We start from the raw sequence: 26,367 nt of genomic DNA, 5'->3' as shown, positions 1-26,367 counted from the left end.
CTGTGCATCGAATTGACACCTTAATTTGTCTGAGAGAAGTTAAGGAGGTAATCTCTTAAATTAAGTTGGGATAGTGATTTTGGTTTTTGACTTTTTCTGAGCCCTGAAATAGCTGCAAATTTTTCAATCTGATCTATGTAGAGCTGCTAGTTAAGTTCAGTAATTGTATGCACTACTTATGCATTTATGCATCACATGCATTACTCAGTGGAGTTCTGTACAAAATTAGCATCTGTTCATGCAGCTTGTCTGGTATGGGGAGCAGCAGAAAGAGAATTACAATGTGTTGCAGCAGAATTGAAATGCTAAGGCCTAAACTAGAACTAAATATGGTCCTGTAAAAGTGGTGCTGTTGGGCACTGTTACTATCATCAGTTCTGCAAGCTCAGAATAGCTTCTGAACCATAAACTTTTCTTCTTTCCCAACATCAACAGAACACATAGACTGTATGACTTAATGGCCTCAGACACTCAGCTGTCTTGAAGAATCCAAACTTTCAGTTTAGGGAGAAGAAAGTACCTTGCCTGTGATTTATAAAGAGGACTTGAATAACCAGATATGAAAGCTGTCTCATTGAGCTTCTGGGATTCCTGAAAAAAAGTCTTCACTTGAGAACAAAGGTCTATGTAAAGGTTTGCATGTTTCTGTGTAAAGGATACTAAGGTTATCTTTTACAAAGTTTTTGATTCCTGATTCTGGTAACTATTTATATAGAGCTTTGTGCCTCAGTTATTATATTTTTCCTGACTTGTAAACTTGGTTCTCCGAAAGTCTGGAGGCACTTTAACACTCCATGCCAATTGTGCACTGTAGACACATCATGAGAAACATGAGCTGCTCTACATGTTTCAGTCAGATAGTTAATTTTAATGCCAAAGGTAATTCTATATCAATGGCGCTGGTCTTTAATTAACAGTCTATTACTTTGATGTTCACCATACGTTTCAGTTTCAGTTCAGCAGTTTTACACTGAATCCTCGAGCTCCTGCTTATCACAACCTCCAGCTCTCCTAAATCCATTTCTGTGGTTCAGCATGTCTCTGCCACTCAGAAAACCGACCAAAATTTTAAAAATCACTTTTGAGAATAAAGTAATACTTATAATCAGCTTTCCCAGAAAGATTTCACTGACCTTTGGGTTGCTGTGTAGTCCCCCAAACAGCTATTCTTCCCCTTCTCTGTGGCTGAAGATGTAAGAGAAGAACTTCCCACAGGAAAAGGGTGGGAGAGAGCAGCCAGATGTGAAAGACTTAAACAGCCCTTCTGCCCTTGGAAAAGAAAGAGTATAAATATATACTGACACATTTTTAAGTTCATCTCTGCCTAGCATGGTGGGAAGAAAGTTCTCTGAATCATTCAGTCCTACTTATACCACTGGGAAACCATAATGTCAGCACACTCTGCTCCATCTCTGCATAACAACAGCATTCATTAATTGCTGAAACATTCCCCAAGGAAAATAATGTTTACAGCTGAGGCTTGTAATTGACTTTAGAAATGCCACAGATTCTATGACTAGGTACATTGAATATGTCCTTGCTCATCAATGTTTTGATATGTATACTTTATAACTAAGTATACGTTATGCATATACGCACTCTAAAGCTGATTAAAATTACATGTTTGCAGCTTTTTGATGGGATTAAGCTAAAATTCTAAGTGGTAAAGAAGAATGCAAAATTTTGGATATTGCACAGAATTTTTCTTCATGATTTAGAACATTGATCTCCAAGTTTTTTCTTCAAAGAAAAGTATCACCTAGATAACTTCCTACAGCTGCCACTGAATTTTGCATTTGACCTTTTAGTTCACTTTTTGTTCCTAACAATACAATAGAACATACCAACAAAATGGTTGTATTGTTCCACTCCCGCAGTTACTCTTCATCAGTAAGAAATGACATGATCTTTGAAAATTTATCCTGCAAAATTCTTTGAACCCACCAGGGGATTATTCATATGATGGATTTGTATCTACCACTGCTATTAATTTTCTTGAATAAAAAGTATGAATCATGCAATATTATTATTTTTTCTTTTGATACCTGAAATGTGCTGAGCTTAATTTAACCAACAAGTGATAAAGACTTTATTTTTCTTATGATATAAATAATTATACTTTATCCCCTCTAGCCACCCACTCATGTACCTGAGTCCTGCCTGTAGCCACTTGTGCAGGAGGAGTAAACAATCTACCATGTAGAAAGCAGTGAATCATGACTTTAAATGTGAGTGAGTATTTGTATAATACATTTGTGTATATCTAATTTTGCATTATAATTTCTTATTCTTTGGCTGATCTTTACATTTGTTAAAATGTTGATGCACAAGACATTATATAGTAAGCTTACTAAATACACAGAAACTACAAAGAAATATCTTGTCAAAGAACTGCCTTCTGTCACAAGACAATTGCCCTCATCAAATTCTGTTTTGAGATGCATATATATTATACTGAAATCTGCAGTACATACCTTCAAAAAAGAAGGTTTTTATCACAGCAGATATAAGACCAGTAGGAGACATGATTTCAGCATATATTTAAAAGGCTAAGTTTTGGGAAGAGAGAGGAATTGTTTAAGTTGGCAAAAGAAGATATTGGCACAAGAAGATGTTGGCACAAGAAGCCCATGAATATATTTGGCTGATATATGAGTTGATATCTAAATTTTTGTACTAGTGGTATATGTAGAGAGGGGAAATAAAGTAACTGGTCTCAAAATGGAGCTGGCTGATTTATGAAGAAGATCATATAAGGGAGTAGTTCACAATAGCTTCATGATATTCAGAAGATCCCCTTCAGTCCTTTGTCTTTCTAAAAGGGTGGATGTATTTTCATTACTGAAGTAGTTTTGGAGAACACTATCTATGTTTGTTGCATTGCCCAGGAAACATTAGGCCTAATGTTTTCAGCACAATGATTTCAAGACAATTTGTGTTTTTATTTTTTATGTATGCTTTTTATAAGGGTGAGCACTCATGGGTTTGATTTATTTCCCGATTAAAAAGAGTGCGGGGAAAAAAAAGAGGTTGTGTTAGTAAGACCCAAAGAAGCAAGATATCTAACACAGAGCTGAACTAAACTTGTTACAACAACACTATAACTATGAGGATTAATAGGTTGGCTCTAAAAGCTTTGTAGGACATGGAAATTAACACCCTGCAAGTGCCTATTGGACACAGATTGTACTGGTCTAGAAGCAGTTCTTTGCAGGGTAATTTGTTCATCACTGCTCACTGTCAGAAGTAATATAGAGCTATAAATCCTGGTATTGAAGACCTTCCAGTCTCAAGTTTTGTGGTATCCAATTTGCTTAAAAATAGCAGATTTCTACAGCTAAAGCTAATGACAATGGCTATGAAGCAGTTTGTAATCTTGAAGCTATTATGGTTCATCTAGTAAATGACTGTTAATGTAAAGGTCAGAAAAGGTGCAGCTCTCTCCCTGTAACTTATGACTTAGTCTTTTCCTAAAAAGGCCTGAAATATACAAATTTCACAAAACCGAGAATCTGTGTTCAGGATGGATGCTTCAGGCTACATGCTAAAACAGAATGACTCATCATAACCAGGGTTATATAAGCAGTTTTTTGGTTATTGAAGTTAAAAAGCTCTGAGTTATCTCCCTAGAAGGGAATTTCAGAGTCTCACTGCTCTGTTGTTAGGAGATATTCCTGTTTCATCCTCAGGTGAATCCATAGACGACTGATATTTTTATTCCTTTTTTAGGCTGTCAGTACCATCCTCTAGTTGGAATAACCTTCCCTCTCCCTATTCTTCTTAAATATGTTTTGAGGAAGTTGCCATATTCTCTCTATGATTTCATTTTGTCAGGATCATAAGCAAAAAGCCTTCAGTCTTCTCTTGTGTAGTAGGTTCTTCATATCCGTGATCAAGCTGATTGCCTTTTCTTACACCCATTCAAAGTTAGTTCCTATTTCTTGAGTATGGATGAAAAAAAATTGTAGACTCTCATATAGGAGCTTCCTCCTTCCTCTATGCTGGCTACAGGACACTAATACTTCCTGTATTTCTATATGGCATTCAAACTAGGATTGTGTTGGCTTTTTTGTGTCTGAACTACAGCTTCAAAAAGCTGATTTAATCTTCTCATGTGCAATTTCAGATTTGTAGAAAAATGTTCATATATTTTAAACAGCTGGCTTGTGGACATGTGAAAAATGGAAGGCAATTAAGTCTTTTATTCAAGTGGGAGAACCTTTAGACAGGGAGATAATTCAGAAAGGATTGCTCAAAAGGAGAAACTGTGAGTCCATGCTAAAACAATCAAACTGCTAATACTGAAACTTCATATGACAGAACTTCAGACATTTAGTAACAAAACATTACAGAAAGCCCAAGTAGAGGAAAGTGAAAAAGAAACAGGATTTCATAGCAAAACCATTACGTTTTAACTCTGGCACCACACAAGTGAAAGGGAAACTAGCTGCAGTAGAAAGAAAGAAAATGCATATTGCTTGGTTTACTAAAGTAACTGGGTTCAAGAGGGGGGATCTTGGATTTCTACCACACCATTTTGTGTTGGATTCCCTGATCTCTAGCAGATGTTGTGCTGACATTGCAGTGTGTTGTTTAGGTGAAGCTCTCACTTTCTCTTTGCAGCAGCCAAAAACTGGGAACTTTCTTTCTTTCTCTCTCTCTCTCTTTCTCCCTCTCTTCACTCCATTCCCCCCCCCCCCCCCCCCCCCTTAATTCCATAGCCATATTCACGGCCTTGAGATGTTAGTAAGGAAAATTGACTGCCATTAAAAGTCAGATGAGGTACAGTTCCCGACTACTACACTTTTTATAAACTCTCCAGTATTGTGGGAAAAATAAGCCATCAGATTTCTATTCAGTACATAGAAATTTGCCATAAAATCAAGAATGCTGAAAAATGGAATGGAATAAAAAAAATAATAAAAAAATTCAGGCTTTCTGTATTGCTAGGCACACTTCCAATACATCAGCCTATTCAGTGTGGACTTTCCCATGCCCAGTATAGAAGCCAGAAGTGTTACTGCACATTAATAGTTAGCCTCTACAAGCTGTGTCAGTCTTGTCCACAGGGACTGATGATCACATATGGGAGTGGGGGTAGATCTGGCAATGCAATGTGGGAGCCAGCTCCTCTCAGAGAAATCAGAAAGTGGTGAAGGTCATCCAAAAGCGGCTCAGACAATCATTGCAGTTCAGCTTGTATGAGCAGCTTCCCACTGAATTTGATGCTGAGTTTTGCCCAGCTTGTTATCAGAATTGTTTGATAGGACTGTTATTCAGCAGTGTCAGAGAGATGGATTGATGTTACTCGTCTTTAACACTACACATAATATTCACACTATAGAACTACGGGCTTCTAACTTAGCTCGTTTTCCTTCTTTCAGAAAAGCAGTCAGAGCAGCAGTGTAGTGTAGATGCACTGAATGGCCTGTGGAGTTTTCCAAATTAGCCCCTGAAGTTCTTTAAGTGGGCCTAAAGTGGGTTCATGTGAACTGTGTCATAGATGGATTTGCAGCAAGTTAGTTGTTTTTCCTCTCCTTTTCAAAAAGAAGAGTGCATTGGAGTGATAAGAGAAGCAAGAGAGTTTTGCTGACCCCTTCACCCCTACATCACAAAGATACAATGAGAAGTTCACTGTTGTTGCAACTCAAGTCATGCAAAGACCAAAGAAAGAGGTTTAGACGCTGAACACTTGCTGTAAGAGGAACTTATGTTAAACCTGACAGTAAAAGGTGACAAAGACTGTATGTATTGCAGTACTGAAGGTGCCAACCCAGAAGTTCTCATTCATTGACTAGATGTACTAACTGGAAACCTGTTCAGAGAGAAGTGCCTTTTATTCAGGTTTAAATTTTGTAAGCTGTTAAGGATTGTTTTTTTCCTTTTTCCTTCTGTGGAATTTTCCCCATTGTCATGCTAAGATACCTGTTGATTAAGCCCTAAAGACAGGGGAATGGGGGGAAGGGAGAGAAGAGGGAAACCCCTCAATATCCAAACATCCAGAAGAGCAGACAGAAGGCTCTGGCTCGGCCCATTTCCCCCGCAGAGTTCGGACGAGAAGGACGATTGCCGCCTCTGACCCATCACTGCCATCCTCGCTGCTGTCGGACCTGCCCTGCTGCCTTCTCGCTGTAACCTGCCACCATCCAGCACTCTGCTGAGCACTGGGACCCACACCGTGAGCGGAGGGCTCTCTCTCCATCTCTCTCTCTCCCCCTGGGACAGCTCTGCCATCACCCCCAGCCCTCCTGCAGCTCTGCGGGACCCGCCCGCCCCCAGCACCGGGAACTGCAGCTCAGGGAAAAGATGCCTGCAGCCAAAAAACACTGGGACTGAGTTACTGTTCTGTTTGTGGGTAATTTCATAGCTGTTGTTGTTCTTGTTTGTCTTGTTAGATATACTAGTAAAGAACTGTTATTCCTATCCCCATATCTTTGCCTGAGAGCTCCCTTAATTCCAAAATTATAATAATTTGTAGGGAGGAGGGATCACACTCCTCATTTCAGAAGGAGGCTTCTGCCCTACTTAGCAAATACCTGTCTTTCAAACCAGGACAGATTTTTGGTGCCCAATGCGGGGGCCGAGGGCATTGAGAGGAAAGGGTGAAAAAGGAGTAACAGTTCTTGAGTTACCTCAGTTTTGTGTTAGGTGGCATCATGTTGTCCAGCTTACCGTGGTTTGGGCTCCATGTGGCCACAGCTTTATCTCTCCCATTTGCAATCCCTTATCTGAACATTGGTCCTATAACTCAGGCTACTGTAACTATTATCCAGTTCATTTTGTGGGTTGATAAGGTGAGGAATTCATGGATTCATACCCTCTGGAAGGCAGGTACATGGATTCAGGGCTATCACACCCTAACTGTATGTTTTTGGGGTTACTTTAATAATGGTATGTACTGTGAGAATATGGCACCAAGAAAAATTTTGTCCCAGCCCTTTACCCAGTGTTTTGAGTCTACTCCATGAATTTTTTAAGCGTTTAAATCTCCTCTAAATGATAATATCATTCAGTGGCTGGTGTTGCTGATATGCCTGTTCTGTTTAGCATTCAGATATGGGGAGATTGACTTGGATGACAACCCTAATACCTACCCCAGGAAATAGGGATTCTGCCCCTGAGCCTGATTCTGCCCCAGAGCTCACCTCAGAAAGGAACCATCCAGAGTGGGTGGGGTTTCTAGTGAAGGAGATGGGCCAGATGCTGAAGGAGTACCTTTCTCCAGCTCTTGAGAAACTCTCCCTCTGCCTTAAAGAGGGAGAACCTGATGGTGCAGCAGTGGAACCCACAAATGTTACATCTCTCCAGGTTCCAGATGAACTGCAAGGGCACTCACAGCCAGCAGTAGTTGCCCCCGTGGAAACTAGAAAGTCTAAGGTGAAAACAAAGCACCTGGATAATAAGGATCAGAAAGCAGGGCCCTCACAACCAGCAGGGGAGCCAGAGGCTGAGATCGTCACAGAGTCCCTGTCATAAAAGGGTCTCCATAATCTGCGTAAAGACGTTGTACGAAGGGGCCGTGAGGCTTTTACAACGTGGTTACTGCGGGTCTGGGACCTTATGGGTACAGGTGTGCAGCTGGATGGTACTGAGGCAAGGAATTTGGGACCCCTGACCCAGGACTCAGGTGTGGATCACGTATTCATAAGGGAGCCAGGCTTTTAATGAGTGTAAGAGAGAGTTTTGTCCACAGAGAGAGAATGCAGGACCACCACCATAGAATGCTCTGGAAGACCGCTGAGGAGGGGATCCAACAGCTGAGAGAAGTGGCAGTACTGGAGGTACTCTTTGGGAGGGGTGGACAACATGACAATGACCCCGACAAGGTCAGGTGCACAGGGCAGATGTTGTGGAATCTGGCACACCTGGGGCCATCTCAATACACCACATTCATTGCAGCCATTAATGCTGACACCAACCACGAGACAGTGGGTTCTGTTGCCAATAAGCTCAGAAATTTTGAGAGTATAATGAATGGCCCAATGCAGGCTCAGGTCTCTGCCGTGATTAGGGAACTCAGAGAGGAGTTCAACGAGGAGATAAGAGGGGTGAGGGAGGAGATGAGGAAGGTCAATGCAGCACCAGTGCGAGTCACAGATGCCAGAGTTAGAGCCCAACGTCACCCAGCTAGGGAGAGAGGATACACCCCACGAGCTGACCTGTGGTTCTTTCTGCGTGACCATGGGGAAGACATGAGGAGGTGGGATGGGAAACCCACTTCTGCCCTGGCAGCGCGGGTGCGTCAACTCAAGGAGGGAAACACTAACCAAAGGAGCTCCACTAAAGTGAAGGTAGCCTCAACTTCCCATAACCAAGATGCAGGGTATTACAAAAGGGAGGATGATTTGTCAGATCCCCTTGAGGGAACCTCCAACATGTATGCCCAGGAAGGAAATAATAACCGGTGCTAGAGGGGCCCTGCCTCTAGCCAGGGAGAGGCACGGGAAAACCGGGTCTTTTGGACGGTGTGGATCTGATGGCCTGGCACATCAGAGCCACAAAAACATAGGGCATTAGTTGATACTGGTTCACAGTGCACCCTAATACCATCAGAACATGTTGGGGAAGAGCCTGTTTCTATTGCTGGGGTGACAGGGGGATCACAGGAATTGACTTTGCTGGAGGCTGAGGTGAGCCTGACTGGGAAGGAGTGGCAGAAGCATCCAATTGTGACTGGCCCAGAGGCACCGTGTATTCTAGGCATAGACTTCCTCAGGAATGGCTATTACAAAGACCCAAAGGGACTCGGGTGGGCTTTTGGAATAGCTGCTGTAGAGGCAGAAAGCATTAAGCAATTGAACACCTTGCTTGGACTGTCAGAGAGCCCATCTGCAGTGGGACTCCTGAAGGTGAAGGAGCAGCAAGTGCCAATTGCCACCTCGACAGTGCACCACAGGCAGTACAGGACAAATCGAGATGCCGTGATCCCCATCCACAAGATGATCCGTGAGCTGGAGGGCCAAGGGGTGGTCAGCAAAACCCACTCACCCTTCAACAGCCCCATCTGGCCTGTGCACAAGTCTGACTGAGAATGGAGATTGACTGTGGACTATCGTGCATTGAATGAAGTGACTCCACCACCTGGCCTTAATTCCAAAATTATAATAATTTGTAAAAAAAGGGATCACACTCCTCATTTCAAAAGAAGGCTTCTGCCTTTCTTAGCAAATACCTGTCTTTCAAACCAGAACATAACGTATTGCACAGCCCCTGGGAAGATTTTTGGGGTGTCCTGGACAGGGTCAGGAATTGGATTTGATGATCCTTCTGGGTCCCTTCCAACTCAGCATGTTCTATGATTCTGTGATTCTCTAATGACTTTAATCCTCCCAGTTAAAGCACCTTCAGTTTGGGTAATTTCAGCGTATTGCAAAATTAGATTCCTAATCAAGAAACAAAATCTTCCATTAAAAGGGAAAGAGTAGTTCAGGGTGAAGGAGGATGGGGATTGTTCAGAGAAGTGAAGACTTGCAGCTGTCTTATACAATGTGTCATCCACCAACAATAACAGAAACATATTTCTATTCTTAAGTGCTACTTATGTGGGTTTTTTTTGAGTTTGTTGGGTTTTTTTAATTATTTTTTTTTTATTTTTGATGGCTTTTTTTTATTTGGTGTTTGGTTTTTTTGTTTGTCTTTTTTTTAAATTCTGCTTGAAAGAGACTTTGGTGTACTTCCTCCCAACAATACTCTGATACATTTGTTATGACTCCTTCTGCTGAATAGGAACTTTCATGCTGTTCTCATTCATACCCCCCAAAAAAGACTAATTTTACCAAGATGTTCTTAAAAAGTGGATTCAAACTTGCCACTATTTAGTTCTGTCAAAGGTTACATTTAAGAGAAGAGACAGCTGGAAAAAATCTGAAAAATAGCTATTTTTTCCTAGTTTTTATTTTAAAACTAGGAATGTCTCAATTTGAACAGATCAGCAAAATCATACAGAGGAAAAGCAGCTACCTCACACTCTACTGCCAGTAAGAACAAGCACACTACAATTCCTTTGACTTAAACAGTCTTGTTAAATGCAAATTAAAAACAACAGCAACAAAGAAACCTACAAGAAAAAAAAAAACCAAAATGAAAACCTCAGAGTATTCATGTAGAAAATGATGAAATAAAATATAGTTTTGTATTTCTTTTGGTACGAACTGGTTATGTCTGACTACTGCATTTTCCATCCTTTGAGTAGGTCTAAAGTCTCAGGGAAAATATCATAATAGATACCAGGCTCCAAAGAATATCTGACATTGAAATCTGATGAAAAACCCGTGTTTAGAAGTCTTGATTTAATTCAATGTTGTGAAATCATCTTCTGGAATGGAATTCTGGACCAGGTCAACTTGATGGGACTTTCATAGCAAGAGGGCATACTGCCATTGTCTTTAGGGTATTTGAAATACCTGCTCCAAGATCTACAGTTACCAAGGTGATGCAAAACCTTAGTGTGCTTTTGAGAAGAGAACAGCAGATGAAATAATGAGAAGCACTGTCTGCTATGTCACATCCCAGAGCAGAAAAGCTGTTTGTCTCCTTGCTTAGTTTTGCTCTAACCTGTGGGACAATGCAGTTTGGCAGGTTGACTTTGGTACAGTCAATTTTGGAGCAAGGCTTGGCCCTGGGCAGTGTGATTTACATATATCTATTTGGACATTTTGTTGCTGGCAGTGCTACTTCAGTGTATCTTTTCTTGAAGACTTCCAGTGCTCATGCCTTTGCTGCCTGTTAGATGTAATTTGGCTCCTCTATTCACCTGGTGAAGAGGGAGCTGACACACTTTTTAAGTGCAGAGGGTTACTGGCTAAAAAAACACTTAATCCTGCAATTTTTTTCTACTTAATAATAGAAAAATCTTTTAGGAAGTGAAGAATCTGACTGCACAACTTCTGAGTGCCCATTAAACTGTCCAGATGACAGCCAGAACTCCTAATCCCTTCAATATGTATCAACAAAGAGTATAACAAAGAAAAGCACCCACAAAAGGATTTCTCAAAAGTATGAACAAACTCCAGCCTTCTAGTCTGCAATTCATCTTGCAATTTACTTTCTCATATTAATAGTAATGTATTGGATCATATGGCAAATAGAATCAATTTATGAGTTGTTAATATAATAAATGCTGGGAAAATGAGTTTATGATGGAGTTAGTGTAGACTGTGAAATTTTGTTTCCTAGAAATGTTGTAGCATGGAGTTTATTATGATTTATGCCTATGGTTATTTCCATATCAAAATCTAACTAAGGTCTCTGCTGTGAGGGAGACCACGTGTGATTTACCAACAGGAAAATTACACAAGGTTCTAAATTACACAGACCTTGGATTTCTACTCTACTAAATCCACATCACATATTTCTATTTAAATAAGCCCTCAAGGGCTTTGTTTGACTGATTGTTTATTTAACTGCAAAACATACCAATGTCATATATTTACCAATATAAAATATGGAAAAATATTCAGGCAATAAAAATTAAGACCATGAAGTTTCATTTAGGCATCTGCTTTTCATATCTTCCATTTATCTTCCCTGTCAGTTACCAAAAATTATGTTTTGATTATCATATTGAACTAAATATCACAGTGGCATATTATCCTTCAAGGTAAAAATGTACTTGGGTGTTAATAAGTGACAGCCTAGTAAAAATATCACACCTTCCCCAATAAAAGTGCATTTCTGCACTGTTTAATCAACTCAATTAAGTCTCAGGCAAATCAGTGGAGAATCCCTTTATATTTCTTAACTTTACAAAGTTTTTAGTCATGCCAAAAATGTTCGCTTGTGAAGAGAGACCTTTGGTATTTCTAAAGATTCACTTCAAATAAATGTTTAACCATAGGACATCTGGAGAAGTTTTGGTTTTTTGGAAGTAAATTTTTTTGAGGTTTGTGTCTCTTATAAGTTCCATGTACTGGAAATATTTCTTACTGTCTCTGTGTTTCTCTCATGTGGGCCATACTTCTTTTGCCCATTTCTGCATTATAATGAGAAGATAAACAAATGCCAAACAAATAAAATAAATATAGTTTTCAACAAATGCAGATTTAAAGACAAACATTTAAAAGTTTACTGGAATATGAAACAAATGAATTGACTCCTTTGATTTTGGAAACATTCCAATAAAGGGCTTTTCCAACAAACAATAGAAACCTTGACAAGAAAAAAATAACACTAAAAGCCAAAACATCTAAAAGAAATAAAGCTATCTTGTATCCCAGTATTTTCTTGAATAATTCTACAAATGCTGAACTCTCCCTCCTGCAAAACACAGAAGTAAGATTAAGACTTCAAATAATTCAATTAATATATTTTTTTCTAAGATAATAGAGTTAACAGTACAGAAACTAGGTTTAGACACTTGGAAGTGTAGAGAAATTGTTCTCTGAAATTTATTTTCCATGTACCAATATACAGACAGACACTTCTGAAGTGCAACTTCTGTGAAACAAGAAGGCAGGGAACATGTTCCTTAACACCAGTCCACAAGTACTTCTACCTTCTACCTTGTCAATCTGGCAATTTTTTTTCCTCTTTCTTCCTCTCTCTTCTTTTGCCCACCAGACATAGTCAGAGACAGTGAAGCTAAATCCACCTCAGACTTACTCAGAACTGCTGGGAGGTAATTTTTGTAGATGAGCTCTCTTTGACAGTGTAGAAACATAAACTGCCAAGTGCAATTCTCTCTCTCCCTCTGAAACAATCCCAAAAGTTTCTGAGAGCATTGTGTTCTCAGGAACGCCCTGAGATGCCCTCAATTCTTATGAGAACTACCAAACAGTGTGCTGAAAAACTTAAATTCTGCATGCCAGAGAGCAGCCACTTCAGGATTTGGCCCAAATCTTTACTGTGCTGTAATCTTTACTTTCATTCTCAGCAAGAAAGGAGATGCCTATGGGACAGAGAAGGTCCCATTCCTGGCTTTATAGAGACAAAATATTTTCTGCCTCTGAGGATACCACAGGGGATTCCAACCAAAGCCCAGGCTCTTCTGTAGGACTAGGAAGGACAAGTCAGAAGCATTGGTGTTACCTAACCCAGTGATGTATAAAGTGCACAAAGAAGGTGGCTAGTGAGCACAGACATGAGAGGTCTGCCCTGTGTGGAATAGCTTGAGACATTAGGATGTAAATGGTTTCCTTGGTACAGATGTAGATTAGCAGCATCAGAGATGTAAGATGGCAAGTAACAACCCAGTTCAGAGGCTCATGTTGTGGCACGCAGCAAAAAACACAGTGTAGACATGTGCTTTATGAGTTGACTATAGCCATTAAGTTAGCTAACTGTTAACTAATTGGCTTTTATAACTGTTGACTCAAAGTGGGCAGTTTTGTACAACTATGTCCAGAACTATCTGAAGTTAATGGTACATCTCATCTCACAGATATTTTTTCCAAGACGTTGCATCCTTTCCACTCAGATGAAGACCATTCAACCATAATAATTCATGAACCCTGTAACCAATGAGCAAAAGTATCCTTTAGCAATACTCTGGACATTCCACTCTGGGAACAGATTACATCAAATGCTGTCTTCTCATGAAAATAATCAACAGAGATAAAGAACAAAAATTTAATACTACACAGGGTGAGAAAATTTCAGGAGTTAGAGAAAAGAAAATTCCTGAGCTTCAGAGACCAGGAGCACCAGAAGCAGTTTGAACTTTCTTCAGAACCCCAAAATTAAACTTTTTCCCTAAACCTGAGCCGCAGTAATGGAACTTGAAAAATACTGACTAAGTGAAACAAAGTGAACTCAAGTATAACAATGGCAAGTTTTGTAAAAACACTTGTGAATTTATTCATAATAGACTTTCACTCTGAACATTAAGGTTTCTATGACCCTTGCTTAATCAGCTATTTCTCAAAAACTAAATTGCTTGTTTGTAGCTTAAAGATTACTGTGTGTTCTGAACCTTTTACCACAGACATTTAGTGATACTTCACTGACAGCTTTCACAGTGTCAGTTTATTTCAATAATCCTATGGTAGATAAGGGGCCAAGGCAATCACCTGAAATTCAGAAGGATTTCAAGAAGCTCAAGGAAGCCAAAACTAATTCTGGCCACTTATTGTGATGGCTGCTTGTCAGTCAGGTGGTAAGAATCACATCAGTTGAAACTATTCTGCAGAGACATTTGAAGAACTGTGTTTGGCTTCAGCACCTTATTAAAACCAAACAAAACAAAACAAAAAAAATCAAACCAAACCAAAACAAAACAAAAAAAACCAAACCCTAATATTAAGGTTTCTTTTTTGAGGCAGAGAGAAACAAATTTTCTCAAAAATATATTATCATGTGGTGTGAATTTGAAGTATGAAACAGCATTTCAGTGAGAGTTTTATTATATATTTTGGGAACAGCTGTCCTTTTTTTAAAATTTCACTTCATACAGTGTTGTAGTTTCTGTAAAATTTGGAGAGTAATAAAAATTAATTTACAACTATCACACATCCATGCATTATCATGACTATAAAAGTCACAATTACTTCACTGATTTCTGATCATCATAGGTCAATAGAGAGCTTCAAGACAAACTCTTCAGTATTTTAAACATAGCTTTACTAATTCTTATACAAAGGCCAGTTAATACATTTCCTTTGTTATCTACTTTTTCTTTCTTCTCTGGTCTTTTTTCCCTAAAACCAAATATATTACATCCATATCTTTTTCTTCATGTTGGGAAAAATGCTCTAGGCAGACCATTAATATGGTCCTATAAGCTAAGAAAATTTTCTTTGTGGAAGTGTTGGAAGCTGCCTTGCTATCATGATGTTATTTTTTATTGAACAATACTGCTTCAGACTACACACAGCTGCAGTCTCCTTTCAACTCTATATCTTTATTTTCTTCTCCTGAATTGTTGCTGAGCCTCTGACTGAATGGAAATGGTCTAAGATAAAGGTGCTTTTATATATGTCTTGTTTTAAAAAATATTTTTATTCTTTAAAATCATTTAAGGGAGTATTTCCTGTCTAAGATTCGGGACAACCTAGTGTAAAGGTAGTCAGCGTATGACAGATGCCACAGTTTGGAGGCAAATCTCTAAGCAGTATTTCACCACTTCAAGAGTTTAGGAGCTTTAAATCATCTTGTGGAAGAATCTATTTCTCTACTGGCTATATTGAGAAGCGCTTCTCTCTTTCTTGCTCCTACAATCCCTATTGTAATAACTGACTCACTGACCCCTACCTTTAAGTGCTAAGCTTTCCTTTCACTGCTCTGCGTGGTATGACAAATACCAGCTCCAGGACATCAAAACTGACCTTTCCCCATTGTATCTCCAGCTGTTTGTGTCAACATGCTTTGTTATGAAAAATGCAGCATTTCAGAGCAACAGGACTGAGCATTCTAATCATTTTGAAATGCTCTTATTCAATCAAGAGTTATCACTTTGGTGTAATTATACCTGTTTTTTCAATTTGTGAAATCATCATGTGAGTAACTAGATATATATTCTGAATAATTCTGGAGTTTCGTCCATTTTATATCTCTTCTATGTATTTCTCTACAGTTATCACAAACCTGGCCAGATATCATGTGGGATGCATCATATATCATGTATCAAAATGTTATATGGTCTATGTTGTATGATATAAATATCAGTTAGTTTATCTGAAGAATAGAATAGCATCAAAACCATTCCAATTTCCAGAGGTTGGCTGGTATTTTTTCCTGGAAAAAAATAGCTTTTATAACAATGTAACAATATTTTATAACAAGGCGAAATCAAAGACTTTGAACAATTCTAGAAGGAAAAGTTAAAAGGTCAAACCTAGTAACAGTCAAGTTAAACAATAAAGTGGCAGCTGCTCCTTGCATCCCTTACCTTGTCACATGCAGTTCCTGCTGTGTTAACTGGGGGTGAAGTATGTGTGTCCAAGTTCATTTTCCAGGAGAAGGTTGCATGTTCCCTAGAAAAGTTCAAAAGTTATGAAACAAATGTAAACAGACACACTGTTTCTGAATCTGTGGTACTTATTATCTCGGGTGTAAACATGTTCCAGTTGAATTAATCTTTATCATTTGACAAGTGGCATGAAAAACCCCGATGGAAGGAAATAACAAGAACAAATCTTATGAGGAGCAGAGTAGCTGGGGGAGCTGGGGTTGTTTACCCTGGAGGAAAGGAGGCTCAAGGGAGACCTTACCACTCTCCCTTCCAGGGAGTTATAGCCAGGTGAGGGTTGGTCTCTTCTCTCAGGCAGCAAGTGACAGGATGAGAGGGGCTCAAGCCATGCCAGAGAAGGTTTAGGTTGGATATTATGTTTAATGATAACTTGTTCAGATTAATGGCTGGACACAATTATCATAGAGGTCCTTTCCAAACTTAAAGATTTCATAATTCTACGAAATAATAGAGGCAGTTTTTATCTTATGAAGAGTGTAAACCAGCAAAGAAGTACTGTGAAATTATGGAGGAAAAGAATTTTCAAACTACAAAGTAGTTACATGACACTCTTGTGTATTACTGGTGTAGATAAGTTATGTTTGAAAATGTATTCATACACAGTATTTTATGGTAAAAAGTGGATACTGTTTCCCTTTTTCTACTATAAAAATTCTATTTTACCATGCAACTTACTGGATATTTTAATTAGAAGCAAACTGACAAGAAAGTCAGTTGGCTTTGATATAGTCCTATTTGGTTTGTGCGTAATTTTCAACAAGTAATTTACGAATACTTGCATGAGAAAGACTTGATGCACAGAAACCACTTTTTGCCATCAGTGGGTCCAAATGCATTTCCTTGGTGAAATGTCAAGCTGGGTTTCTTAAAGCTCCCTTCCTTATCTGCAACCCCAGGGCTGCACTCAAAGTATTTGCCTTTAGCCCACAGTAACAGGGGCTGAGCCCAATCTCCACATTTTCATCCCATGTACCAGACTCTCTAGTTGGAGGATTCCATCACCTTGGCTATAGCTATTCCACCAGCAAGGCTGTTATACCACCAATTTTCAGTTATTTTCTTCCCTACATGTCAATAGTTATTTTATGTCTACAAGCCTGTAGACTAAACTTTAAAATAAGTATTAGAGGTACCTAAGTGTATTCTTTGATTTTGTATTATATTAAAATGCAGTCCAAAGGAAACTACCCTTAAACAAGTAAGATATAATTGAGAAACACAAATAAATCCACAAAGTCTTCCTCATATAACATGATGGTTCAAATCCAGGTCAGGCAGGTAGTATGCAAAATGTCTGAGTATTCGGGTGACTCCACTGAATATAACAGAAATGTTAATATATTGGAAGTGAAATGTGCTTTCAGGTTTTATTGGATGCGCCTTAAAGTTGACTCTGTTACTTATGGATGTAGAAAATAATTACACTGGTATGATTCTAGTTCTCAGTGACCAGCCTTCTTAATGGAAAATAAATTAAGAACTTTACTGGCACTTTCAGTAGGTAGGTCAAAACCTGTGCAGGCATGGCAATGTAGATTTCCTGTCTCTACAACTTAATCCATGTCAGAGCAGTAATCTACAGAATCATTTTTGGTTATACCTTTACAGAGGACTTAATTTCCATACTGTTGAGGCAGCAGTCTTCGTTAGCCTGAAGTGCAAATGAAAAATATAAGACAATCTTTAGAAGGCTGTGCTTACTGAAGCTTTCCATGACAATTACATTAGATATAACTTTTATCTAAACCCAAGTTCTTCTTACAGTTGCATTCACCTATCAATTATTTTATCAGCCCAAGACAAGCCAAAATTTCTGTCAGGATGTTGAGCAACCAACTGCCACATGAACAGCAATGCTTTGGCTTTGCAGCTACTGATGAACATGAAGCAGAGTTAAAGTGCATTGTCACTTACGTCTGAAAGTTTTCCTGACACCAACTTGAACTTGCCTGTGATGAATCACAAGATGTACAAGAGTAAAAGCATCTCTGGGGACTGAAAGGATAAATGGACTTCCTTCCAACTTTACTCATTGATGGTAATGCCAAAAGATAATACATACAGTGAAGCACATCAGCCATAACTACAAAGGAAACATATTCCATGGTTGGTTAATTCTTAATTGATTCTGATGCTCGGGGCTAAAATAGAGAATAAAAATATGCCACTGATCAAGAGTCTTGTGAGGTCCACACTTTATGCACTTTTATGGATGCTATCCAAACAGCAGCTGAACTATGAGAGAAAGGTGGGAAGAAATGGGCCAAAATGGGAGTAGCAAGCAGAATGGTTAAATCCCGGGGTGACTTATTTTCCATTCATAATAGTACTGCTTCTGTCTCCTCTAACCTAAGAGTTGATATAAAACAAAATCCCTCTTGATGCCCTGGGTTTGGTGAATAAGGAATGGAGAAAAAAAACCCCCTCATCTAGCCATTCACTAGCAAGAAAGTGGCAGGATTGGAGAAACTTTGGAACCAGTTCAGATGTACCCACTGGTCCCTTTCCCTTGGGGTAAAATACATTTCTGTTTTTGGTAACCCTGTGTTATTTTCAACATATTTTTAAGCCCTCACAAAACAAATTAAGCTCGCTCTCTTCTCTGCAGGCAAGAAGAGGATATGTGAAGAGTTTCTGCTGCTCAGAGTCCTCTTGTTGTGGCCTTTGTGGGATTTGTTTGACAGGTTTCCACATTTCTTTCTATGCCTCCATGAGGCTAATTCCTACTTGTGAGGAAATGCTGGAATACCTTGATCAATATAGAATACCTGGGTATTTTATATTTACGGTGCATCTGAAATAATATACTTTAATACACTTTAATAATAATTTGCACATTGGTATAAACGCTGACAAGTTTCCCTTTTTGCTCTGAATACAATAGCAATTCAAAGATGGTGAGATACCCATTCTTTTTCTTCACACTGGTAAACTGGGAAAACCATCTCAGCATCATTTCTTTTTGCTTCAGGAGGAAACACATCTCCAGTAATGGGTAAAGCAAAAGATGGGGAAAGGAATTTCTGGCATAAGGCTGAAAGCTGTGCGTCACGGAAAATACTCCCTTATGCAAATTTGAGGATGCAGCAAAGTCGTGAATTACAGACACACAGAGCTTGAGATAAACAAAATTCAGTGTTCAGTTTCAGTAAGCGCAGCTATTGTCTTTGAGCTACTGTATATGCTGGGCCAGGGAACGAGCAAAATGGGGGGAGGCGATCTCAGACAGAGCTCGCTTTATGCTTCCGATCTTATCTCCCCTGGAAGAAAGGGCAGAGCGATGCGGCTGATGCTCGGTGAGACGGCAGAGCGGGCGGGTCGCGCCCCCGGTGCCCGCGGGGCGGAGGCTGCGGGCGCGGCGGGGCCGAGCCGGGCCGGGGGCGGCGGGGCCGGGCACGGAGCATCCCCGCGGCCGGGGCGGCATGGCAGCAGCCGGGGAGGTGGAGCCAGCCGCCGACCTGCCGGCATCGCAGCGCGGGCACATCATCTGCCGGCAATAAATCCTCCCTGCTTCCTTCCCATCTGCGCCGGAAAAGGCGAGGAAAACACAAAATGCAAATATATCACTGACGCCCGGTAACTGGTTTTGGGGAGCAGGGCCGGAGGCAGCGGGGAGAGGCCAGGTGCGCGGGCTGGCTGCGGTGCAGGAGGAGCTCGGCCGGGCCCGGCGCTGCCGCCATGGAACACATCCGGATGCCCAAGGTGGGTCCCGCCGGGCGGCCCCCCTGCTCCTGCTCGAAGGAGCCTCGCACGCAGCCCTGCCGGCCTCCACGGCCTTCCAGATGATGCTGAGGGCCGGTTTGCCACGCGTGATGCGCGCCCGAAACAGGGAGGCGGGCGCGCTGCTCTGCGGCGTGGGCTTGCCGGGGTCTCATTCCGCTCCTGTGCTACCGCAGGCACTGTCCGAGGGCTCTAGGGATCCGGGGCGGGAGCGGGGTTACCTGCTTTTCACACGCCTCTCGTTCGCCCCGAGGTTTCAGACTCGGTGATGAATTGCTGTAGTCTCTCTACGCATATGTTTGATCTTTAGCCGACGCAATCCGTCTTTTTCTTACAGCTTTCTGGGCATTAGGCCTGTATTTGTAAACAGAATTGCCGCCTTGCTCTAAAAAACAGATACAGTTTGAACGCGTGAAAGGGTTAGATTAAAGGTAATAGCAAAAAAGTGAACCACAGCAATAGGTTAATTTTAAATGGGATGGGATTTATTTATTTATTTATTTAATAACCCAATCCCTGAAATTAAAAATTTCTTTGTATTTATTTTCAATATTTATTATGAAGACATGAATTTGAGATTAAGGCCTTGTTATTTGTCTATCTTTTCTTGGCCTTTAAGTGTTAAGTTGTAAATCTATTAAGAAGATAGGCATTTATAACAACTGCTTTTTTTTCATCTCATTTCATGATCTGCTATCTGCCTTTCTGGGAAGGAAGAATTTCAGAATAGTATGACTGTATCCTCCTGCAGGTAGGATTCAACCAGTGGAAGTCGTCTGCACAGATGTTCCTGACTATTTGCTGAAGAATGCTGAAAGTGTGAATGAGAAAAATGTTGAAAACAAATTAATAACAGTAGAAACACATCCAAAAAATAAATGTTTGTATTTGCTGTGAATGGAAGAACTAGGCAAGTCCCTGTTGCAGGCAATGGAAACTTATCTGTTTTCTTTTCTACAGCCAAGTCCTGAAAATATTACTCTGCATATGTAAAGCCCATTTCTGTATCTGGTACTGTGAGAAGGCACTGTGCCAATGCCTCAGGTCACTGAAAATCTTAACTCAGAGTGAGGTGATTCTGCAGTCCTGGATCCTGGCAGTCTCTCACATTATAGCTATGCTAAAAGGTATCTGTTATAAGAGAGCAGTTTAGAAGGCAGGATTTAAAGGTACAAGGGGTACAAAAGCTCTTCAAAATTTCCAACATAAATGTAGAAAATCAACATGAGTCACTACTGAAATACTTCATCTCTCCAGTTACTCCTAAATACACTGAAAAATCAGTGTATCTACAGCTGCCTAACAGAATTGACACCTTTGATTTTTTTTTAAACCCCTCAGCTTAAAATCAGTCACCAGAACTTGTAGGGCTTTTTTTTTTTTTTTTAACTGAATTTGGTTTTGATAATTTGGAACTGAACATTAAATCATTTCCAATGCCTGTAAGGTAAAAATAGGTAAGGGAAAGCTCACAGTATCATGTGTTAGCCTCTGGTGTCACATTTCCTGACTCCATACAATCTTCTCCTGAGAGAAATTTGAGAAGTGACTGCCCTGCTGTGCAAAGGTATTAATCTCAGAATAATGACACTTTCCTTGATTCACAAACCCAGCCAAATGGAAAATCAAGATAAATCCCATCCTTAGCAGGTTAATAAACTTAATAATATCTGAAAACAAAATTCTTGGCCCAAGTAAAAGCTTTTCTTTCAAAGGGAGGTCTATATGACGTGACACCCATTAGGTCTCAGCAATTCTTTTAATTTTAAGTTAAATATGACTGTAGTGATTTATGGTTGATAAATGTTAATATTAATCTGATAAACCATAACAAATATTAAGAAAGCAGAAGGTAATTCCATACCAGTTGGATCAGTAGTTCATTAAGATAACTACTCTGTGTCAGAGTGACAGAGGACAGAGAACGTTTATACCTGGCCACATTCTGCAGCTTCTCCACGTCTACAGTTGTATTAGGGTCCAGCTTTTCCTTGTTCCATTAGTGTCCATTTATGGATGTCTTTGTGTGAATTAGCCAGAGCTCCTTATAGACAGGATTACACTCTCTGGCTCCACAGCCTGCATGGGAGCAAGTTCCAGAAGATACCGTGGCTTTACAAAAATTACCTTCTTCTGTCTGTTGAAAAGTCCTGAGTAGCATCCTTCAGTATTACTTCCTTCTAGCTTCAAGGATTTGTTCAATAAAAATTTCATGTTCACCTTATCCACACCTTCACATTAAATCTTGATCACAACCCACCAGATCCTGATAATTTCAGAGAAATGACATTTCATTGTCATCAATGACCCCAAGACCTCTTTCCTATGTCCAGTCCATTGTTCTGTAGATATGTTTTAGGTTGTTTTTCCTGGAGGTATTCTACTATGTCTGTCTGTGTTGAAGCTCCTATGTGTCTCTTTTGCCCACACACTGTTTTGCAAGACTCTTCTGGAGTAGGATTTCCCACTGCAAAAGCCATTCTGGTGCTTTCCCAACAGGCTGTGTGTATCCACCTGCTAACACACACTATTTGGTGTACTGACCACTGTTGTTCTATCATTATACTCTTGGCAGCAAACAGGATGTGTACGTGATGTAGGTCTGTATGAACTGACAGAGGCACTATATTTTCACAAGGTAAGTACCATCCTATATATGAAGGCTGTAATTTAAGAGTTGGATACTGTCCTTCATTGCTGAATAGCATTATATATAACTCCCATACCCTTTTAAAAATCAAAAATTAGTAAAACCAGTGGCTGACATGAGTTTGGATTGAACAGCAAGATAGTTTAGGATAGCTCTCCAAACCCAAAACATGACAAATAGCTCATAGCATTCAGAAAAAGAAGAGATCAGCAATACTTCTGAGAAGATTAGAAGCATGTTTTATGAGCATGTGTAGAGATATGTCTGGCCATGGACAGGGTGATAGACACAGATCTCTGTAGATATGCTCATAGGGCAACTTCATGCACTGTAGCTAATCAGTTACTTTATTTTATTTGTAACTTTTCATATAGTTTGTGTTTGGCAGCAGGCCTACTTAATGGCCTTATAATAAAGAACACATCAGTTTATCCCTGATGTACTAGCTGTCTTCAGTGGACTTCGCCCAGAAATTCCTTTGGCTCAGTGTTAACAAAATACTTGGGATGACTTGAGTTGCTCAAGTGCTTTCATTTTTGTGATGTTACAGTGAGGTATTTCCTTTCAATGATGCCTCTCTCAGACAGAATTTAAGATCTGCTCCCACATTAAAGACAAATATCTCTACCAGGTGTGTTGCTTCAGAGAATAAATTTCCAGAATGTAAATGAGCTGTGTGTTTGCTTTTGTTTTCAATCTACTTTCCATAATTCTTGCTTTTTAATGAAATTTTTTAACATGTCCTTTTTCACAAAGTGTCCATCAGGAAACCCATATAATTTATACCCACTTTATACATGACAATGTAAATGGCAAAATATTTGTCCAGGTATCTATATAGATAAATAGCAAAACTGAACCCAGCATGCCCAGTCTTTACTCTCCAGCTGCATGTTCTGGGTTGCTGGATCTCTTAACCTTTTTTTAAGATTAATTGGCATATTCTACCTCTGCTCTCTGTGTGCCTTCTACGAAGATAGGATGTGATATTATAGTTACATTCTCTGTATCCGAGCTACAATTCCTTTTGGAAAAGTTTGATTTATTTCAGTTATGTAGAAGTGCCAGCAGCCCTGTGGTGATACCAGGAAACACTTGGGGATATGGACTGGTCATTTTCCCCACTGGGAATGGGGAAGGAAGTGCCACAGGCACTTCACTATAGTACTAGAGTATGGCTAAATGTTTTTTTTGTTTGTTTTTTTGTTTTGTTTTTTTGAGTTTGCTACTTAGAAAAGGTAGAGGAGGTGAGGCTGGCATGGCCTTTGCCTTTTATTGGTGTTTTGGGATATCAGGTTGCAGCAAATACATGACTGCAATGTCTTTGAAGTGCCAAGCTGATTTTCTGCTTTCTGAGTATTGTGTAAAGATGGTTTCTGTACTTTTCTCTAAATATACAACTTAGAGCAGTTTGTCTTAAAATTCAGCTGGTGTTTTCTGATTTCATAACTCTTTACATCATGGTTAAAAATTGTTTGGCCTTTTCTGGGTCCGGTAATGTTTAATGGCATCAAATAAAGCATTCTATTTCACTGTTTTAGTTAAATAATACATTAAAACACCTACACTAATCTTGGACACATTTAACTCTGATTTTGTGAATGATGGATTTTTTCTTATTAATAAATCTTCCTTATTTAGAGTGCAATCTAGGTTTCTTTGGGTTCTATTTATTCCATCTTTGTGCTATGAAACTTTGAGCCCAAAGGATAAATTTAATTACAAGTGAGCTCTGTAGTATACTATGCCAGAAAATGTTCTGTGGTAACATCAGACTGGAGGTGGATAAAATGAAAATAGGAACTGCAGAAAATATCCACATATTGTGGGATTTGGCTTAAATAATCTGTTTGGAATTGTGCTATAAAATATTTGTTTTGAATTAGAGTCACCAAGCTACCTTCTTATTTGTGTGAGTTTCGATTTAAACAAAATCTTGTAACAGCCATTACTCTCAAAATATTGAGTCCAAAATGGTCAGAAGTTCACACAGACTTTCATATTTTCAATAATGTGACACTCAGTAAAGAGGTAGCTGGATAAAGTCACAAAACAAGCTCTAAAAATCATGGGTAGTCATGTATTTTAATTAGTTGTCTTGGTATTTATGTCTAAACCACTAACTAAACCTTACTGCACTTGAAAAATAGTACTGAAAATCATTAAGACAGCATATCTGCAGGGTCCTCTTTGATTTTATTTTTTTTTCTATGTGTAGTAGGAGACTGAAGTTGGAATAAAGGATTTAAGAAGTTAGACTTTGGGGTGGTCAAGGCTGGAATGTCTAGGCCTGCTGTTAACGGGCCCAAGTGGGGTGGTATTTCAGCTATTGCTGTCTGTAAACTAAAGGAATGATCTATTTGCAATAGAAAATGCACACTGATATTTCCTGCTGTGCAGGTGTACTCTGCTGAGAAAGACAGGTCCCTACCACCACAAAAGGGAGTCCTACAAATCAATTTTTAATCCAAATCTCTCGTGGCCTGCACAGCTGAAATAGCTTGGTATTGCTGCTCTAAAATAGGCTGCTGAATAGGGCATGGTTTTAAACATGTAACAGAAAAGCCCGTATCAAATACAGGAGTTTAAAGATATATTTCTTTTCAGTATACCTTGGCTGCATGCAGAATTCTTTCTCCATATATATCTTTTCAGAAACAAATCTAAACAAATTTGGCAAATGTATTAAGATTTACTATCTTGAGGAAGCCCTATTTTTCCTAAATTAAAGCTCTTAGACAGGATTTTTAATAGAACACACACAGTTCTTCTCTTCTCCTTTTCTAGATAAATGAGATCTAATACAGACTGAAAGCCAAAACTTTATGCATGAGCCTTGTGTTGTAACGTAGACACCATATTGTAATGCTCCATATTCTCGTAATAGGTTTTTCTTTACTGCTGTCATTATGCAGCTGCTACTCAGGTGTATCTGATAATGTGGTGCTGACCTCACTCTTTTTATAGAACTTAGCAGACAATAGTTTCTTTTTTTTTAAACCAAATTATTAGGTACTTTGTTCTCTGTCTTGGTATTATGAATCATTACTTATTCTTTTTTCAGGTATTTTCCTACATTTCACTTTGGTTCTCTAGAAAATTAAACATGTTTAGATTTTTCTTGAATATTTTCCCCCATCCTACCAGATTTGCCCAGTGGAAACATTTAACAATGCATATCTTAAGGTGCCAAATTTAATGATTTAGTTTTGGCTTTGTTTGAGTCTTTTGACATATGCAACCATCTAACTTCATAGACTGTGCATTATTTTACTGCACTTGGGAGATCTTTTCAGGGAGGGAAATATAAAAATGTAACATGCACCAAGTACAGTTTTTATGATTCTTGTGAAATAGAATAGAAACCACATTAAAAGGCAGCATCAATTGGCAATTCAGTTTTCTTTTATTCTTGCTCCAAAATCATGCAAAAAAAGATCACTTATTGTACATTATGTTTATCAAGTACAACACTACTATCTTTGTGTTGGGAAAAAGAAAGTAATAGCATTTGGTCTTTTACATGTCGTCTTTTTTCACTCTCAGGAATTAAGCTAAACACATGGATAGCTGGGGGTCAACCAGGGTGAAGAAAGCTCAAATATTCCACTTGGCCTCAAACCATACCAGCTGTGCTCCTTTTTTCTCATTAGGCTCATGCTTTTGGCTTTCACAAGCTCTTCCCTTAGCTTTTGTCTGCCCACAGTGCTTAGGTCAGTGAAAGTCCTGTCATGAATTCCCAGGATGCAGTTTCTTCTTGTTTTACTCATGTGTGTAACCTCATAAGGAGAGTAGGGAAGGCAGCAGAAATCCCTGGTCAGTCTAGGAGCCCAAGGGGATGGACAAGAAGCTTTTGTAGGGCTAAGAGCATGCCCTTAGGGCTCAGCCTTGGATTTGGGTCAACTTTTTTCATCAGCAGAGATGTTTGTGAGAGTGGCCTTTCTTTATCCTTGAAGAATCATTGAAACTCATTTGTACAGCCAAATTTCAGGGTACTTTATCAGCTTTTACATGAAACGTTTCTTCACAGGTTTTTGTGGGGCAATGAAATTCAACTGTGAACAATAGAGAAGCTCCTGAGGACATTCCCTGC

This window comes from Cinclus cinclus, chromosome 5 (assembly GCF_963662255.1).
Source record: "Cinclus cinclus chromosome 5, bCinCin1.1, whole genome shotgun sequence".
NCBI lineage: Eukaryota > Metazoa > Chordata > Aves > Passeriformes > Cinclidae > Cinclus > Cinclus cinclus.
This window is presented reverse-complemented; position numbering follows the sequence as displayed.